The sequence below is a fragment of the Hemitrygon akajei genome, chromosome 5 (assembly GCF_048418815.1).
Source record: "Hemitrygon akajei chromosome 5, sHemAka1.3, whole genome shotgun sequence".
NCBI lineage: Eukaryota > Metazoa > Chordata > Chondrichthyes > Myliobatiformes > Dasyatidae > Hemitrygon > Hemitrygon akajei.
The window spans coordinates 186,743,472-186,763,494 of record NC_133128.1 but is presented as its reverse complement, the minus strand read 5'-3'; the positions used below and the strand labels follow the sequence as shown (position 1 = coordinate 186,763,494).

At 46.0% G+C, this 20,023-nt stretch overlaps 1 protein-coding gene across 13 annotated transcripts in view; it reads right to left on the bottom strand.

Annotated features, from left to right (window-relative positions):
- Positions 1–20,023, bottom strand: part of b3galt1b (UDP-Gal:betaGlcNAc beta 1,3-galactosyltransferase, polypeptide 1b) — a 194,330-nt gene that overhangs the window by 54,073 nt on the left and 120,234 nt on the right. For 11 of the 13 annotated variants that reach the window (XR_012099110.1, XR_012099108.1, XM_073047469.1 and 8 more), the window contains one exon: positions 12,731–12,879. The gene's annotated coding sequence lies outside the window, so the exon portion shown is untranslated. The remainder of the gene's footprint in view (positions 1–12,730; positions 12,880–20,023) is intronic. The other 2 variants (XM_073047470.1, XM_073047473.1) reach the window with 1 other exon arrangement.

Genomic DNA, 20,023 nt, shown 5'->3' with positions numbered 1-20,023 from the left:
GGGGAAGGCAGAAACTATTCCTCCAGTGGATGATGAGGTGTGATCATGTGGAATGGTGAAGTAGACCTGAATATCCTTTCACCGTTTATATTTTCTTTGAGTTTTGAATTACATTTCCGGTTTCAAAATGTTGGATTGGTCTTTTGGTAACTATTTCAAGTCTGTGTTCCCAGGCTTCTGATCCCACTGTTGGAAACTGATTCTTTTACTTGTTCTAATCTCAGCCCTTTAGATCATAGCCTTTACATATTGGAGCAGAATTAGGCCATTTGGCCCATCAAGACTTTAGGGCAACTCCATCTAATTTCCTCCTACATAATTTTGCTCAAGGGGTCACACCCAGTTACTCCATTCTTTGCTCAAGATAGAACTTTTGAAGCACTGTACATACTTCCTTACAGCTCCACCAGACTGAGGAAAAACTTTTTCACCCAGAGAGTTGTGGATCTATAGAATGCTCTGCCTCAGAAGGCAGTGGAGGCCAATTCTCTGGATACTTTCAAGAAAGAGTTAGATAGAGCTCTTAAAGACAGCGGAGTCAAGGGACATGGGGAGAAGGCAGGAACGGGGTACTGATTGTGGATGATCAGCCATGATCAGATTGAATGGCAGTGCAGGCTCGAAAATTCGAATGGCCTACTCCTGCTCCTATTATTTGTTGACATTGCTTTGACAGGTTGAAATGTCTCCTACACTATAAGAAACTATTTTAGTAAATCTCCTCCACAACCACATTATCAGAGATATTGTTTCCAAGACAGCAAGTGGGTAGCTATTGTAAGTTAACTGCCTTTTCTTTCTCCATCCTTTTCAATATTTTCCCCTCCTATTATGCTTTTAGGAACACATTCATTACCGAATAGATTATAATTCTGTACAATGTTTGGTGGCTTATTGCTTAACCACGTCAGGGTTATTTTTGTAGAGCTCATATTTTAATAATATAACATAGAAATCTAAAGCACATTACAGGCCCTTCAGCGCACAACGGTGCGCCAACCATGTAACCTATCCTAGAAACTGCCTAGAATTTCCCTAGCACACAAAGCCCCATGTACCTATCTAAGAGGCTCTTAAATGACCCTATTGTATCCGCTTCCACCACCACCGCTGGCAGCAATGCATTCCAAGCACCCCACTCTGTGTGAAGAACTTACCCTCAGTACCTATTTCCAAGCACCTTAAAACTATGCCCCCTCATATTAGCCATTTCAGTCCTGGGAAAATGCCTCTGGCTATTCATGTGATCAATGTCCCTCATCATCTTATACACCTCTACCAGGTCACCTCTCACCCTTCGTCACTCCAAGGAGACAAGGCCAAGTACACTCAACCTATTATCATAAGATATGCCCTCCAATCCAGGCAACATCCTTGTAAATCTCCTCTGCACTCTCTCTGTAATATCCACAACCTTCCTGTAGTAAGGTGACCAGAACTGAGCACAGTACTCCAAGTGGGGTCTGACCAAAGTCTTATTTAGCTGTAACATTACCTCATGGTTCTTGAACTCAGTCCCATGGTTGATGAATGCCAACACACCATACGCCTTCTTAACAACACAGTCAACCTGCACAGCAGCTTTGAATGTCCTATGGACACAGAACCCAAGATCTCACTGATCCTCCACACTGTCAAGAGTCCTATCATTAATATCATATTCTGTCTTCAAATTTGACCTATCAAAATGAACCACATCATTTGGGTTGAAGTCCATCTGCAACTTCTCAGCCCAGTTCTGCATCCTATCGAGGTCCTGCTGTAACCTCCAACAACCCTCCACACTATCCACAACACCCCCAACCTTTGTGTCATCAGCAAACTTACTAACCCACCCTTTTACTTTTTCATCCAGGTCATTTATAATAATCACAAAGAATAGATCACTGCAGAACACCACTGGTCACGGCCCTCCATGCAGAGTATGAACTATCTACAGCGTCCCTTTGCCTTCTGTGGGCAAGCCAATTCTGAATCCACCAGACAAAGTCTCCATGGATCCCATGCCTCCTTATGTTCTGAATGAGCCTTGCATGGGGAACCTTATCAAATGTCTTACTGAAATCCATACACACTACATCCATTGCTCTACCATCATCAATGTGTTTTGTTACATTGCTACTGCATCCTAATCCATTTTAATTAGATTGAGAAGTATCTTCAAATACTGTATCCACGTATTTCTGCAACATGCAATTTGTTCAGCAATGTTTGTCTATCAGAATCAGGTTTACTATCCCTGGTAACTGTCGTGAAATTTGTTGTTTTTGTGGCAACAGTATATTGCAGTACAATGAAAATTGTGAACTACAGGAAGTATGTGTATAATATTAAAAACGGGGGTTGTTAATGATGGATGCCACTTTTATGAGGCATCGCTCCTTGAAGATGCCTTCAATTCTATGGAAACTAGTGTCCATGATGGAGCTGACTGAATTCACAACTTTCTGCAGCTTCTTTCGATCCTGTGCAGTAGCCAACCCCCAACCCCCGTATCAGACGATGATGCAGCTAGTTAGAATGATTTTCATGGTACACCTTTAAAGATTTGCGACTGTCTTTGCTGAAATACCAGATCTCCTCAAACTCATAATGAAGTATAGCTGCTGTCGCACCTTCTTTGTAATTGCATCAGTACGTTGGACATGGATAGATCCTCAGAAATTGCTCACTCTTTCCTCTTCTGATCCCTCCATGAGGACTGGTGTGTGTTTCCTCATCTTACCCTTTCTGGAGTCCACAAAGTCATTACCAATTCAATTATAATTCTGTACAATGGTGCATTATCCCTTAAGCAGATTACGGTTATTTTGAAATATCCATATATTTTTTGCAACTTGTAATTTGTTCAACAATGTTTGTCTTGTGAAATTTATATAAGAGATTGCAGCTCTTATACAACTGGATGCAAGAGAGATGGTACTGAATCTAAGAGATCTATAGCTATATAGGTACAGCTTTCTGCACACAGGCTACATTGAAAATTCAGTATTAAAGTGTGACATAACTGTACTTCTCATTGGAAATCTATATCTTGCAATACAACAGCTCAATAACTGGCCAATGTTGTACATATTTTATACACATTTTTTTGGAGAAGAGGTAACAGTTCCCACGAGCTGTCTTCCAGCTCATTGACCTCAAGGAACTACAGCCATCTTCACACTGTAAATGTTTATTTAGCCAGTAAGAGAATTTCCCCCATTGTTCTTAATTAATATCAAACGTTGCCTTGTTCTCAGTAATATTTACCTGAACTTTAATTCAAAATTCCCCTCTTCAGACAACAGTTAGACCAACATCTGGAGGCAGTCGCAGATTTATTAAGAATTCTTGTTCTATTAAATAATTTAATATATTGTAGCGATGTACTACATACAGAGCTAGAGACGACACACAGTTGGTAAGCCGTTTCGAGGCTAGTTTATTCAAACTTCGCGGCGCTGGCATTTAATCCCTAACGCCTGCCCTCTCCGGGCAGAAATGACATCAGAGGTGCATTACCAAAGTCTCTCCCCGCGCGCTGGCTATTTGTGAGCCGGTTCGCCTGCGCAGAAAGTGGGTCGCCACATAACCCACCCCCCCACAGAACCAGCAATACACCCCCCCAATGTCCACAGTCTGGATCAGCCTCTGTTTGGGAGGTCTGTCTCTGCGCCGCGGTGCCTGAACCTCGACCGGCCACGCCAAGTCTACATGGGCTGGTTTGAGTCGGTCCACCGTGAAAACCTCCTCTTTTCCCCCAATGTCCAGAACGTACATGGACCCGTTGTTGTTGATCACCTTGAACGGCCCCTCGTACGGCCGCTGTAGCGGTGCCCAGTGTCCACCCCTTCGTACAAACACAAACTTACAGTCCTGCAGGTCTTTGGGTGCATGGGTCGGGGTCTGTCTGTGCTGTGAAGCTGGTACGGGGGCCAGGTTGCCGAGCCTTTCGTGTAGCCTGTCCAGGACTGCTGCGGGTTCTTCCTCTTGCCCCCTTGGGGCTGGTATGAACTCTCCCGGGATGGCCAGGGGTGCGCCGTACACCAACTCGGCCGACGAGGCGTGCAGATCCTCTTTGGGCGCTGTACGAATTCCAAGCAGGACCCAGGGAAGCTCGTCCACCCAGTTAGGTCCTCTCAGGTGGGCCATGAGCGCCGACTTCAAGTGACGGTGGAAGCGTTCCACTAGTCCATTCGACTGTGGGTGGTAGGCAGTTGTGTGGTGCAGCTGCATTCCCAACAGGCTGGCCACAGCCGACCACAGGCTGGAGGTGAACTAGGCATCTCTGTCAGAGGTAATGTGGGCCGGTACCCCGAAGCGTGCTACCCAGGTTGCGATCAGTGCTCGGGCGCAGGAATCGGCAGATGTGTCCGTGAGCGGGACCGCCTCTGGCCACCTCGTGAACCGGTCTACCATAGTTAGAAGGTACCACGCTCCTTGGGACACTGGTAGGGGGCCCATGATATCCACATGAATGTGGTCGAACCTCCGGTGGGTGGGTTCGAACTGCTGCGGCGGGGCTTTAGTGTGCCGCTGCACCTTGGCTGTTTGGCACTGTGCGCACGTTCTGGCCCATTCACTGACCTGCTTGCGAAGTCCGTGCCACGCGAACTTGCTGGAGACCAGCTGGACGGTTGTCCTGATAGATGGGTGCACCAAACCGTGTATGGAGTCGAAAACTCGCCACCTCCAGGCTGCCGGGACGATGGGGCGAGGTTGGCCGGTAGCCACGTCGCACAGGAGGGTCCTATCACCTGGGCCTACGAGAAAGTCCTGCAGCTGCAAACCTGAGACTGCAGTCCTGTAGCTGGGCATCTCGTCGTCTGCCTGCTGCGCCTCCGCCAGTGCTGCATAGTCCACCCCCAGGGACAGGGCCTGGACAGCTGGTCTGGAGAGTGCATCCGCCACGACGTTGTCCTTTCCCGAGACATGCTGGATGTCCGTCGTGTACTTGGAGATGTAGGACCGATGTCGCTGCTGGCGAGTCGACCAGGGATCAGACACCTTCGTGAACGTGAAGGTCAACAGTTTGTGGTTCGTGAACGCGGTGAACGGCCTGCCTTCTAAGAAGTACCTGAAATGCCGGATTGCCAGATACAGTGCCAACAGCTCCCAGTCGAAAGCACTGTACTTGAGTTCGGGTGGTCGTAGGTGCTTGCTGAAGAACGCCAGGGGTTGCCAGCGCCCCTCGATGAGTTGCTCCAGCACCCCACCGACTGCTGTGTTGAATGCGTCCACCGTGAGGGCGGTCGGAACGTCCTTTCTGGGGTGCACCAGCATCGCGGCATCTGCCAAGGCTTCCTTGGCTTTAATGAAAGTGGCCGCGGCCTCCTCGTCCCAAGTAATGTCCTTGCCTTTACCCGACATCAGGGTGTACAAAGGGCGCATGATACGGGCTGCTGAGGGGAGGAAACGGTGGTAGAAGTTCACCATACCAACGAACTCCTGCAGGCCTTTGACTGTGTTGGGACGGGCAAGGTGGCGGATTGCGTCTACCTTGGCGGACAGAGGTGTTGCCCTGTCTGTGGTAATCCTGTGGCCCAGGAAGTCGAAGGTATCGAGACCGAACTGGCATTTGGCCAGGTTGATCGTGAGGCCGAAATCACTCAGGCAGGAGTAGAGCAGGCGGAGGTGGGACAGATGCTCCTGACGACAACTGCTGGCTATAAGGATGTCATCCAAATAGATGAACGCAAAGTCCAGGTCACGTCCCACCGCATCCATTAGCCGCTGGAACGTCTGTGCGGCATTCTTCAGGCTGAATGGCATTCGGAGGAACTAGAACAGGCCAAACGGGGTGATGAGTGCCGTTTTGGGGATGTCTTCAGGGTGCACTGGGATTTGATGGTATCCCCAGACGAGGTCTACTTTGGAAAAGAATCTTGCCCTGTGCAGCTTTGCTGCAAAGTCCTGTATGTGCTGCACGGGGTAGCGGTCTGGAGTGGTAGCCTCGTTCAGTCTGCGGTAGTCGCCGCATGATCTCCAACCCCCGGCTGCTTTGGGCACCATGTGCAGGGGGGAGGCCCATGGGCTGTCAGACCTCCGTATTATCCCCAATTCCTCCATCCTCTTGAACTCCTCTTTCGCCAGGCGGAGCTTTTCCAGGGGGAGACTTGGTGCGCGGGAGTGGAGGGGTGGTCCCTGGGTCGGTATGTGGTGCTGAACCCCGTGTCTGGGCATAGCTGCCATGAACTGCGGTGCCAGAATGGATGGGAAGCCCGCCAGGATTCTGGTGAATTCGTTGTCCGACAGCGTGATGAGTCCAGGTGTGGGGCCGGCAACTTGGCTTCACCCAGGGAGAATGTCTGGAAAGTCTCGGCATGTACCAGTCTTTTCCCTTGCAAGTCGACCAACAGGCTGTGAGCTCGCAAGAAGTCCACCCCCAGGAGTGGTTGGGCCACCGCGGCCAGTGTGAAGTCCCACGTGAACCGGCTGGCACCGAACTGCAGCTGCACTGTGCGGGTGCCATAGGTCCGTATTGTGCTGTCGTTTGCGGCCCTCAGGGTGGGTCCTGGCTTCCTGTTACGGGTGTCGTACCCCGTCGGGGGCAAGACGCTGATCTCCGCTCCGGTGTTGACCAAGAAGTGGCATCCCGACTGTTTGTCCCAGATGTACAAGAGGCTGTCCTGGTGGCCAGCCGCCATAGTCATTAGCGGCAGCTGGCCCTGCAGGGCGGGCGACAACGGCGGGCTTTTGTGCCCCACCGCTGGTGGTAGAAACACCACTGTTCACTGCCCTCCTCACTCCTGCCTCTGTGTTGTGTGCGCCCCCCTGCCGGGCCTGGTCTGGTCTGCTGTTGGGCGTGTGGCCTGGTAATCTGATCGACGGATGCCACGCTCTCCCTCTTGGCTTTCCACAGCACGTCTGCCCGGGCCGCTACCTTCCGGGGGTCGCTGAAATCTGCGTCAGCCAGCAGCAGATGTATGTCCTTGGGCTGTTGCTCTAGGAACGCTTGCTCGAACATGAGGCAGGGCTTGTGTCCGTCAGCCAGGGCCAGCATCTCGTTCAATAATGCTGACGGCAGTCTGTCTCCCAAACCGTCCAGGTGAAGCAGGCGGGCACCCCGCTCACGCCGTGAGAGGCCAAAGGTCCCAATGAGCAGCACTTTGAATGCTTCATATTTGCCTTCTTCTGGGGGCGACTGTATGAAATCCGCAACCTGGGCAGCCGTCTCCTGGTCAAGGACGCTCACCACGTGATAGTAACGCGTGGAATCAGAAGATATCTGCCGAATCTGGAACTGGGCTTCTGCTTGGCTAAACCACACGCGTGGTCGCAGCGTCCAGAAAGTCGGCAGTTTTAGTGAATCTGCGTGAACAGATGAAGAGTCGGTCATCTTTGGTCCAAATCCCGTTTGGACCGTCAGGGTCACCAATGTAGCGATGTACTACATACAGAACTAGAGATGACACGTAGTTGGTAAGCCGTTTCAAGACTAGTTTATTCAAACTTCGCGGCGCTGGCATTTAACCCCTAGCGCCCGCCCTCTCCGGGCAGAAATGACGTCAGAGGTGCATTACCAAAGTCTCTCCCCGCGTGCTGGCTATTTGTGAGCCGGTTCCCCTGCACAGAAAGTGGGTCGCCACAATATAAAAGATTTTAAATCTTAAAATTTGTGCACTCAAAGATCATTATCATCAAGGCTTAGAGTCAGGATATTTTTTCACCAAGTGCCCCATAACCTAGGATTCTGCTTCCATTAATCCCTGAACCAAGCATCCACTTTAATGTTCTTGGAGCCTTTCATTTGGGTGTCCCTAACTTTCGTTGTATCTGTTAATTTCGAAGAGTATTTCATATAAAGGTCTTTCTGTAGAACCAGTGTTTGAGTTACTGTTAAAGATAAGCGATGCTTAGGAATGTGGGCCATCCAATCAGGAGAGTAGAATGGGGAGAAGGTTCTAGAGAGGCTGGGGGATTGGTTTTGTGACTGATACTGGTGGTGGGGCTCTGCCATTTTCAGTGGGAGATGAAGATAGAAGACACTGGAGAGAACCAGTTGTAGGATTCAATCCGGTGGGGAAACACAATTCGATGGAGCCCAAGTGGAGCTGAGGATCGGTGAATATGCCTTTTGGAAGATTTGAGCTCTAGCCTCTGCACATTTGATTGTTTAATAATAATGGGCCCTTTTGTGTTTAGAAACATAGAGGAACACAAAAAACCTACAGCACAATACAGGCCCTTCGACCCACTATACTGTGCCAAACACGTACTTACTTCAGAAATTACCTCAGGTTACCCATAGCCTTCTATTTTTCTAAACTCCATGTACCTATCCAGGAGTCTCTGAAAAGATCTTATCGATAGTGTCTGTCTCCACCACTGTCACCAGAAGCCCATTCCACACACTCACCACCCTCTGCATAAAAAATTTACCCCTGACATCTCCTCTGTATCTACTTCCAAGCACCTTAAAACTATACCCTCTCCTGTTAGTCATTTCGGCCCTGGGAAAAAGCCTCTGACTATCCACACGATCAAAGCCTCTCATCAACTTATACACCTCTATCAGGTCACCTCTCATCCTCCGTCACTCCAAGGAGAAAAGGCCGAGTTCACTCAACCTATTCTCATAAGGCATGCTCCCCAATCCAGGCAGCATCCTTGTAAATCTCCTCTGCACCCTTTCTATGGTTTCCACATCCTTCCTGTAGTGAGGCGACCAGAACTGAGCACAGTACTACAAGTGGAATTTGACCAGGTCCTATATAGCTGCAACATTACCTCTCGGCTCTTAAACTCAATCCCATGATTGATGAAGATCAATGCAGAGTCAACCTGCACAACAACTTTGAGTGTCCTATGGACTCAGACCCCAAGATCCCTCTGATCCTCCACACTGCCAAGAGTATTACCATTAATACTATATTCTGCCATCATACTTGACCTAGCAAAATGAACCACCTCACACGTACTTGGGTTGAACGCCATCTGCCACTTCTCAGCCCAGTTTTGCATCCTATCGATGTCCCGCTGTAATCTCTGACAACTCTCCACGCTATCCACAACACCACTAACCTTTGTGGCATTTGCAAATTTACTAACCCATCCCTCCACTTCCTCATCCAGGTTATTTATAAAAATCATGAAGACTAAGGGTCCCAGAACAGATCCCTGAGGCACACCACTGGTGACCGACCTCCATGCAGAGAGTATGACTAGTCTACAACCACACTTTGCCTTCTGTGGGCAAGTCAGTCCTCGATCCACAAAGCAAGGTCCTCTTGGATCCCACGCCTCATTACTTTCTCAATAAGCCTTGTATGGGGTACCTTATCAAATGCCTTGCTGAAATCCAGATACACCACATCTACTATTCTACCCCTTCATCAACGTGTTTAGTCACATCCTCAAAACATTCTATCAGGCTCATAAGGCGTGACCTGCCTTTGACAAAGCCATGCTGATTATTCCTAATTATATTATGCCTCTCCAAATGTTCATAAATCCTGCCTCTCAGGATCTTTTCCATCAACTTACCAACCACTGAAGTAAGACTCACTAGTCTATAATTTCCTGGGCTATCTCTACTCTCTTTCTCAAATAAGGGAACAACATCTGAAATCCTCCAATCCTCCAGAACCTCCATCATCCCCAATGATCATCGCCAGAGGCTCATCAATCTCTACCCTCGCCTCCCACTGAAGCCTGGAGTACATCCCATCTGGTCCCAGAGACTTATCCAACTTTATGCTTTCCAAAAGCTCCAGCACATCTTCTTCCTAATGTCTATATGCTCAAGCTTTTCAATCCGCTATAAGTCAACCCTACAATCACCAAAATCCTTTTCTGTAGTGAATACTGAAGCAAAGTATTTATTAAGTACCTCCGCTATCTCCTCCGGTTCCATACACATTTTTCCACTGTCACACTTGATTGGTCCTACTCTCTCATGTCTTATCCTCTTGCTCCACATACTTGTAAAATGCCTTGGGGTTTTCTTTAATCCTATTCACCAAGGCCTTCTCATGTCCCCTTTTGCTCTCCTAATTTCATTCTTAAGCTCCTTCCTGCTAGCCTTGTAATCTTTAGGTCCCTATCTTTACCTATTTTTTTTGAATCTTTTGTAAGCTTTTCTTTTCTTCTTTGACTAGATTTTCAACAGCCTTTGTACACCATGGCTCCTATACCTTACTATCCTTTCCCTGTCTCATTGGAACGTACCTATGCATAGCACCATGAAATAGCCCCTGAACATTTGCCACATTTCTGCTGTACATTTCCCTGAGAATGTCTGTTCCCAATTTATGCTTCCAAGTTCCTGCCTGATAGCTTCAATCTCCTTACTCCAATTAAACACTTTCCTAACTTGTCTGTTCCTATCCCTCTCCAATGCTATTGTAAAGGAGATAGAATTGTGATCACTAACTCCAAAATGCCCTCACACTGAGAGACCTGACACCTGACCAGGTTCATTTCCCAATACCAGATCAAGTACAGCCTTGTAGGCTTGTCTAGCTTCCTGAACACACCTAACAAATCCCACCCCATCTAAACCCCTTGCTCTAGGGAGACACCAATGAATATTTCGGAAATTAAAATCTCCCACCATGACAACCCTGTTATTATTACACCTTTCCAGAATCTGTCTCCCTATCTGCTCCTCGATGTCCCTGTTACTATTGGCTGGTCTATAAAAAACACCCACTAGAGTTATTGACCCCTTCCTGTTTCTAACTTCTGCCCACAGAGACTCAGTAGACAATCCCTCCATGACTTCCTCCTTTTCTGCAGCCGTGACAGTATCTCTGATCAGCAATGCCACGCCCCCACCTATTTTTCCTCCCCCCCCCCCCCCCCCGTCCTTTCTGAAACATCTAAAGCCTGGCACTCTAAGTAACCATTCCTGCCCCTAAGCCATCCAAGTCTCTTTAATGGCCACAGCATCATAGCTCCAAGTACTGATCCACGCTCTCAGCTCATCTTTGTTCACGATGCTTCTTGCATTAAAATAGACACATCTTAAACCAACAGTCTGAGCATATCCCTTCTTTATCACCTACCCATTCTCCCACTCGCACTGTCTCTAAGCTTTCTCTATATGTGAACCAACCGCCCCTTCTTCCGTCTCTTCAGTTCGGTTCCCAACCCCCCAGCAATTCTAGTTTAAACTCTCCCCAATCGCCTTAGCAAACCTCCCTGCCAGGATATTGCCCTCCCCCCCCTCCCCACGGATTCAAGTGCAACCCATCCTTTTTGTACAGGTCACACCTGCTCCAAAAGAGGTCCCAATGATCCAGAAATCTGAATCCCTGCCACCTGCTCCAATCCCTCAGCCACACATTTATCCTCCACCTCACTCTATTCCTATACTCACTGTTGCGTGGCACAGGCAGTAATCCCAAGATTACTACCTTTGAGGTCCTGCTTCTCAACTTCCTTCCTAACTCCTTGTAGTCTGTTTTCAGGACCTCCTCCCTTTTCCTACCCATGTCTTTGGTACCAATATGTACCACGACCTCTGGCTGTTCACCCTCCCACTTCAGGATATCGTGGCTGCCATCAGAAACATCCCAGACCCCGGTGAACTACCATCCGTGTGTCTTTCCTGCGTCCACTGAATGGCCTGTCTGACCCCTAACTATAGAGTCCCCAATTGCTGCTGCCTTCTTCCTTTCCCTGCCCTTCTGAGCCACAGGGTCAGACCCTGTGCCAGAGGCACGGCCACTTGCTTTCACCAGTTAGGCCATCCCCCCAACAGTACTCAGACAGGAGTACTTATTGTTAAGGGGGACAGCCACAGGGGTACTCTCTAGTATCTGACTCTTGCCCTTCCCTCTCCTGTTACCCACTTATCTGTCTCCCAAGGCCCTGGTGTAACTACTTGCCTCACCTCCTCACTTTCCCTGACCAATCGAAGGTCATTGAACTACATTTCTAGTTCCCTAAACCGATCCCTAAGGAGCTGCAGCTCGATGCACCTGGCGCGGATGTGACTGTGCAGCCGTTTTTTCTCTTTCTTTTTTAACCCTTTAACATTCACAAATATACTCCTTTATAATTGCATGCAGTGTGCGATCTGTTACTTCAAGCTGACTGGCTTTTGCAGGGGAGTAAATCACACAACATTCACACAAACCATACCTAGGTGGGTGAGACGTCCAACCCCACGGATTTGGCAGGACCAAAGTCAAACACCCCCGAAGCATATGAAGCTGGAGAAAGGTGGTTCCGGCTGTGGAACCCAGTGGTGGTTACTGAGGGGCTAATGAGCCACATTTCCAGGGATGCGCAGTGAAAAGGGTGTTTCATAATCTCTGTACCAAAGTAGCTAATCCTTCTGCATTAGCTTTCAGTTCCTGGACTGTGCCATCTAGTCGGTTTTGCTCCTGATACAAACTACATACCCCACTTCTGCAAAACCTATTATACACTGAACTATGGCATGAGCAGAGATTCCCGAGCTTTTCAGAATCCCGGGGTGCAGTCCATCTGGTCCAGGGGACGTATCTACCTTCAGACTTCCCAAACACCTTCTCCCTAATATTAGCAATAACACTCACTTCTGCCTGAGACTGTCGAACTTGTGCAATATGTCTGGCATCTCCCGCAGAGAGGGCTGAGGCGAGCTACTTAGTCAGTTCATTCACTATTTCTTTGTTCCTTATTACTACCTCCCCACCATGGGGTTGAACCTTCTATACTCCATGGACCAATGCCATTAACCAAGGGGTCCCAGGACCCCAGGTCATGGGAAATACACTGTGACTCAAATGGGGTTTTGCTGGTTTAAACTTCTTACCTTTACTCGTGATTCGGACTTCTCCCCGACAGTTTTTGTGTTTTGTATCATGCTCTTCATTCCTGGAGTAGCTCACGTGGATTTGGAATCATGTTCACTAACTTAGCTCGGAATGAGGTGTAGTGACAGACTTGGATCACTCCCCCTGGCTGAGGAAATAGGAAAAACTGTTATTTATATAGATGATAGTTCTACATTAAAATTCATTTGCTACCTTAGCTGTACAAGTGATTTTCTGAAACAGCACATTATGATTTAGTGCCTTCTACTTTTGATTAAAGATCCAATAGTAATTGAAAGACAGAGTTAATCAGAGGGAATATACAAAATTAACTAAAAACATTCGAGGGTCTGTGAATTAATCTCCACTCAAACAGAATACATAGTGCTTGTGTTGCCCCTGAAATTCAATGTAAAATACCGGAAGCAGATTAGAATGCACTGTCATGTCTATATAACCTATTTTACACTAGCGAATAGACATTAAGTTAAAGGTACAAAAGGTTTTATAAAAGATATCAGATTTAGTAATAGTGTATTGAGTACAGAGTTTTCAAATAAATACACACACAAAATGCTGGAGACACTCAGCAGGTCAGGCAGCATCTACAGAAATGCATATAGTCGATGTTTCACGCTGAGACACTTCTTAAAGACTGAAAAGGAAGGGGGAAGACACCAGATTAAAAAGATAGGGGGGAAGGAGATGGAGGATAGTTTTAAGATGACAAGTGAAGCCAGGTGGGTGGGAAAGGTCAAGGGCTGGAGAAGATGGTATCTGACAGGAGAGTGGACCATAGGAGAAAGGAAAGGAGGAGGGATCTAGGGAGGAGAGATGTAATAGGCAGGTGACGAGAGGGAAAAGGTCAGAGTGGGGAACAGAAGAAGGGAGAGGGAAGGGGATTCTTTTTTTAGAAGGAGAAATAGATACTTGTGCTATCAGGTTGGAGGCTACGCAGATGGAATATATGGCATTGCTCCAGCTCTTGAGGGTGGCTTCATTGTGGCACAAAGGGAGGGAATGGACCAACATGTTGGAACAGAAATGGGAGTCACAATTAAAATGCTTGGCCACTGGAATGCTCTGCATGTGGCGGATGGAGCAGAGGTGCTTGACAAAGTGGCCCCCCCAACTTACAACCAGATCTCGCTAATGCAGAGAACAGCGCATTGGAACATTCAGAATCAGATTTAACATCACCGGCATACATGGTGAAATATGTATTTGGAAATCTAATGAGGGTAAGAATGTCACAGTACAACATTCTACTTATTTTGGGGACCAAGCTGAAAGTGTCAACTAGTTTCTTTGGTTGAACAAAATACTCGAAAATTCACTTTATATATTTCAACAATAGCATTGCATTATGAAATAGCAGCAATTTTTTTTTCATTGTACCGGAAATATATATTCTTGTCTTTTTACACATTTTACTGAAGTGTTAAACTTCACTATGATAATCCACAGGTTCTTTTTGTAGCTTTTCTAGCCATCTGGTTACTATTTCCTCAGGATGTGACAATACCCCTCCCTTTGAAAGAACTAAAAGCAATTGATGTGGTACTGCAATACACAATATTATAGTCTGTTTGGGTAGCCTCCAAACTGATGGCACCAACATCGATTTCTCAAATTTCCAGTAATTTCCCCCACCCCCTTCACCACTGCCCATTCCTGGTTCCCTCTCACACCTCATCTCCTTACCTGCCCATACTCCTCCACCTTCCCTTCTGTCCTCTCCTATCAGATTCCCCCCACACCCAGCCTTTTATCTCTTTCACCAATCTACTTCCCAGCTGTTTGCTTCACCCTCTCCCGCTTTCACCGATCACCTGCCGCCCCGTGCTTCTTCCTCCCCTCCCCCCCACCTTCTCAGTCCGACTTCTCTCCTTCCTTTCCAGTTCCGATGAAAGGTCTCGGCCTGAAACACAATTGTTTATTCCCATCCACAGATGCTGCCTGACCTGTTGAGTTGCTCTAGCACACTGTGTGCATTTCAGCATCTGCAGTACCTCTTGTGTCCATAATGCGGTCCACCTCTTTGAAAGGGTTTACTGAAAATGCACAGCAGTACTGCATGGGTGCTTAACTTTCCAGCATGTTCTGTCACTTAATGGAAATATCTTAGCACCACATAGTAAGTTGTTATGATATGTCATGAACTTGGTGAGTGAGGATTCCTGGGGTCTATGCTAATTGAAGTGTGGAAAACTGTAGATGAAGAAATGTAATTTTTAATAAAAATCATTATTAGATACCAGGTGTAATTAAAAAATCTAGTACTTATTTTCAGTCCTATTGGATGCTAAGCGATGCTTAAAGGTAAGAGATTTAATGTTTGGTCCTGAAGTGTTGAGAGTGAAGTGGATAGTTTATGTCTTCACAATCCGAACTAATAAAGCAGGTCAGCTTTTCTTCCCATATTAAGCACTTGTGAACAAACATTATTATAATTGTCTGCAAGTTCCTGCCGACAGTATGAGGGTTAAAAGCAGAACTGATTCCTAATTAGTTAATTCAACATGGTAGCCATCAATCCATTGAATGGATCTTTAATCCAGGCTTTTGGATTCCCATATACGTGTTTACATTTAGATCTATGAGTTAAGATATTGCAGCTTGCTTTACAAAATTAACAAATTAATTCTTCTCAGATTCAGTTTCAAAGTACATTTTTCATCAAAGTATGTATGCAGTATACAATCCTGAGATTTGTGGGTCCCCCCCCCAGACAGCCATGAAACAAAGAAAACCCCAGTATCCATTCAAAAAAACATCAAACCACTGCACACACAAAACAAAACCATGCAAATACCATAAAAAAGTGAAAAACACAATATTTATAACACAAAATCGAAAGAGTCCAGGCATATTCAGACCAGCCCAGTGTTCATTATCTGCAGGGTGTCCCGATTCGCCTTGATTCAAAATCACCCAAAATAGCAACGAAAGAGAGATCAGATACTGAAACACATCATAATGTGAACTACAGAGTCCAATCCACAAACTGTGCTGATTAAACCTTGTCCAAGACGCAGAACTTTGGCAACGTCCTCTGATAGCACTGAGAGGGAGAGAGAGAGACCATTCAAATACAGGGACCCTCCTTCGGGAGGAGAGAGAGAGAGCGAGAGGTCAAAGGCAGACAACTTCCTCTGATATCAGCCAGTGAGAGGCTGGTAGATGGTGCTGAACACCAGTTCACCTTCCTCACTCACCTTGATGATTTCAATTGTCCTCAGCACTTTAATCAGTGAGATTAGTGAGAAATGGAGTCGATGATAGGCTCGCACGCCATCTCTGAGCTTCTTGGACTTGAAACCTTGTGGAACATCCTTGGATACAGCAAAGTGCCAAATCACAGAGTCAGTGCAAAAACACACCGCCAAAATATAGATCACTGACTCCAACAGTAGCAGAACCACAATCGAATGAAAAAGATGACATAAAATAAGTGGAAGTAGAAGTTTCGTGAACCATCTGAAGGACATTATTTTTGGTCACCTTTTTCTCTGGCACCATCTTCTTTTTGTGAAGATATTTAGAAAATAGTCTCCAGAAAGTATTATTATTTTTAAAAATCCTAAAAAAACAGATCCAAAATTCACATCTGAAAAGGCCACAGGAACGTGTAAAATCAAGGTGTAAAAAGTAAATATGAAAAATGCTTGATTTGCAAGGAAATGAAGTGAGAGTGAACAGTTGTCTCTATAATGAGTTTGCCTGGATATTCTGCAATGTGGTACAATGATTATTACCTTTTTTTCCTCACACCACCTTGGCAGTTTTGTAACTGTCAGCTAACTGTACTTTTGAGCAACAAGTCTTCTTCAAACTAATACTATCTTCAAATTAAAGAAAACCAGAATATGTTAGAAGTACTTATACAACTTTTGAAATTGTATAAGATGTTGGTGAGGCCTAACTTGGAGCATTGTGTGCAGCTTTGGTCACCAACCTACAGGAAAGATACAACTAAGATTGAAAGAGTACAGAGAAAATTTACAAGGATGTTGCTGGGTCTGGAGGACCTGAGTTATAAGGAGAGATTGAATAGGTTAGGACTTTATTCCTTGGAATGTAGAAAATTGAGGGAAGATTTGACAGAATTATGAGGGGTAAATGCAAGCAGGCTTTTCCCACTGAGGTTAGGAGGGAATACAGCCGAAGATCATGGGTTAAGGGTGGAAGGTGAAAAGTTTAAAGGGAACATGAGGGGAAACTTCTTCACCAAGAGGGCCGTGCGAATGTAGAATGAGCTGCAAGTAGTGTATACAAGCTCAGTTTCAATGTTTAAGAGAAGTTTGGATAGGTACATGGATGGTAGGGATATGGATGGCTATGCTCCACGTGCACGCCAATTGGACTAGGCAGTTTAAATGTTTCAGCACAGACTAGATGGACCAAAGGGCCTGTTTCTGTGCTGTACATTTCTATGACTCCACTCAGATCAGACAGCATTGGTGGAAAAAGAAATGGTCTTAACTCAACGATCCTTCATCAGCGCCAAGCCACTCATCTTTCCCTTGCAATGGAGTCAGAGGGATTCTGAAGGGAAGGATGCCATGTGACAGTGAGAACATCTGGTTATGATATTTTTGTTTTGTGCACAAGTGCAAGAAGAACCTCATGATGTACTGGGGGGAGAAAAGAAATAATTGAGAGGGAGCTCCGGGCAGACTGAAAATAAGGGCTATTCCATTTTTCTCACAAAAAAGCCATAACTTTCATTTCTCACAAATGAATGTACACCCTGGGCCCAAGTTGCATGGTGGAAAGATCTCCTAAGGAAATGAGATCTGAAATTTTCTGATTGACAACGCCTGATGATCTTAGGGGTCAATGCCCAAATGGAGGTATGAGGTGTCTAGAGGACAATTCACCAATACACAGCACCACCCACCACAACAAATTTGATATTACAGAAAGCTGCAAATTTAGAAGATTAGAACAAGTACGGGGAGTAGAAAAATTGAGAAAGTCAATGGTTAACACCAAGTAATTGGTCTATTCAGGGTAGAAGGGTAGATGAAAGAAAAAATGGTCCAAAAAGCTTGGGGAGTGGGGTCCTAGTCAAACAAACAGACATGATGGCAGAGGATGAAGAGCTTAATTAATGTTATGGTTAATTCAAAATTCATTAAGATCAACTATATGAAGCTGGTGTCTACTGAAGACTAATTGTTTAGGATGGGGTGGGGAGGGAGACCGGAAAGAGGAGAGAAAACATGGTATAAACATAACGGATGGAACTGGGGAGAAAGATAATGCTCAATAGAAAATGAAGAAGGAAAAAGATCTGGAAGGCTATTGGAATTCAAGACCTGTTTAAGTTTGTGATAATTGATTCTAGAAAGGTAAAAGTCACATATTGCACCTCCAAATGTGGTAGAGGATGAAGTAGAACAGTGACTACAACAGCTTTGAGAAACTGAGTCAGAAATGTCATCGTGAGAGAAATAAGAGATTGCAGATGCTGGAACCTGGAGGAAGAATCTGCCAGTGGAACTCAGAAGCTCGAGCCATCTACAAATACCATCTATAAATTTGCTGACGATACAACCATTGTTGGTAGAATCTCAGGTGGTGACGAGAGGACGTACAGGAGTGATAAATGCCAACTTGTGGAGTGGTGCTGCAGCAACAACCTGGCACTCAATGTCAGTAAGATGAAAGAGCTGATTGTGGACTTCAGGAAAGGTAAGGTGAAGGAACAAATACCCATGCTCACAGTGGGATCAGAAGTGGAGAGAGTGAGCAGTTTCAGGTTCCTGGGTGTCAAGATCTCTGAGGATCTAACCTGGTCCCAACATATCGATGTAGTCATAAAGAAGGCAAGACAGCGGCTGTACTTTATTAGCAATTTGAAGAGATTTGGCATGTCAACAAATACACTGAAAACCTTCTATAGTTGTACTTGGAGAGCATTCTGACAGGCTGCATCACTGTCTGGTACGGAGGGGCTACTGGACAGGACTGAAAGAAGCTGCAGCAGGTTATAAATCTAGTCATCTCCATCTTGGGCACTAGCCTACAAAGTACCCAGGACATCTTTAGGGAGCGGTGTCTCAGAAAGGCAGCATCCATTATTAAGGACCTCCAGCACCCAGGGCGTGCCCTTTTCTCACTGTTACCATCAGGGAGGAGGTACAGAAGCCTGAAGGCACACACTCAGCGATTCAGGAACAGCTTCTTCCCCCCTGCTATCCAATTCCTAAATGGACATTGAAGCTTTGGACACTACCTCACTTCTTTAACATACAGTATTTTTGTTTTTGACATTTCTTAAAAATCTATTCAATACACATAATTGATTTACTTATTTATTATGTTTTATTTATTTATTTATTTTTCTCTCTGCTAGATTATGTATTGCACTGAACTGCTGCTGCTAAGATAACAAATTTCACCTCATATGCCGGTGATAATAAACCTGATTCTGATTCTGATCTGTGGAACAATCCTTTCCTCCCAAAGATGCTGCTTGACCCCACTGAGGTCCTCTAGTAGACGGTACAGAGGAGAGGTCTAGAATAGCACATCTACCAAAGGGTGTCATTAAGCATAGTCTCAGGATGTGGGTATAGAACAGTGCAGCTCAGGAACAGGCCCTTCCTTTCACCGACTCCAAAGTCAATCTAACTAAGCCCCATCTGCTGTACGTGGTCTGTATCTCTCTATTCCCTGCCTGTTCACGTCCGCAAGTTTCTGAAATGTTGCTATCAAATCTGCTTCTACCAGCTCCACTGGAAGTGCATTCCAGGCACCGACCACAATGTGTGCTCAGTAGTGTAGTAGTTAGCACAACGCTTTACAGTACAGGTTCAATTCCCGCCACTGCCTGTACGGTTTCCCTGTGACCGTGTGGGTTTCCAGTTTCCTCCTATAATACCAAAAACTGGAGCATAATTCGTCCTGTGATTAGCGAGGATTAAATCAGGGTCGTTGGGCGGTACAGCTTGGAGCTGTGGAAGAGCCTGTTCCACACTATATCTCAATCAATGACTAAATAAATAAATCTTGCCTTGCACATCTCCTTTAAACTTTTCCCCTCTCACCTTCGGATACAATAGGGTCTTTTAATAGCCTCTTAGATAGATACACGGAGCTTAGAAAAATAAGAGGGCTATGTGCTTGGGAAATTCTCAGCAGTTTCTAGAGTGGGTTACATGGTCAGCACAACATTGTGGGCCGAAGGGCCTGTAATGAGCTGTAAATTTCTATGTTCTATGTATGTTATTATCCCAATAGCCAAGTCAAAACTTGGTTTTGCATTCCATCTATGCAGATCA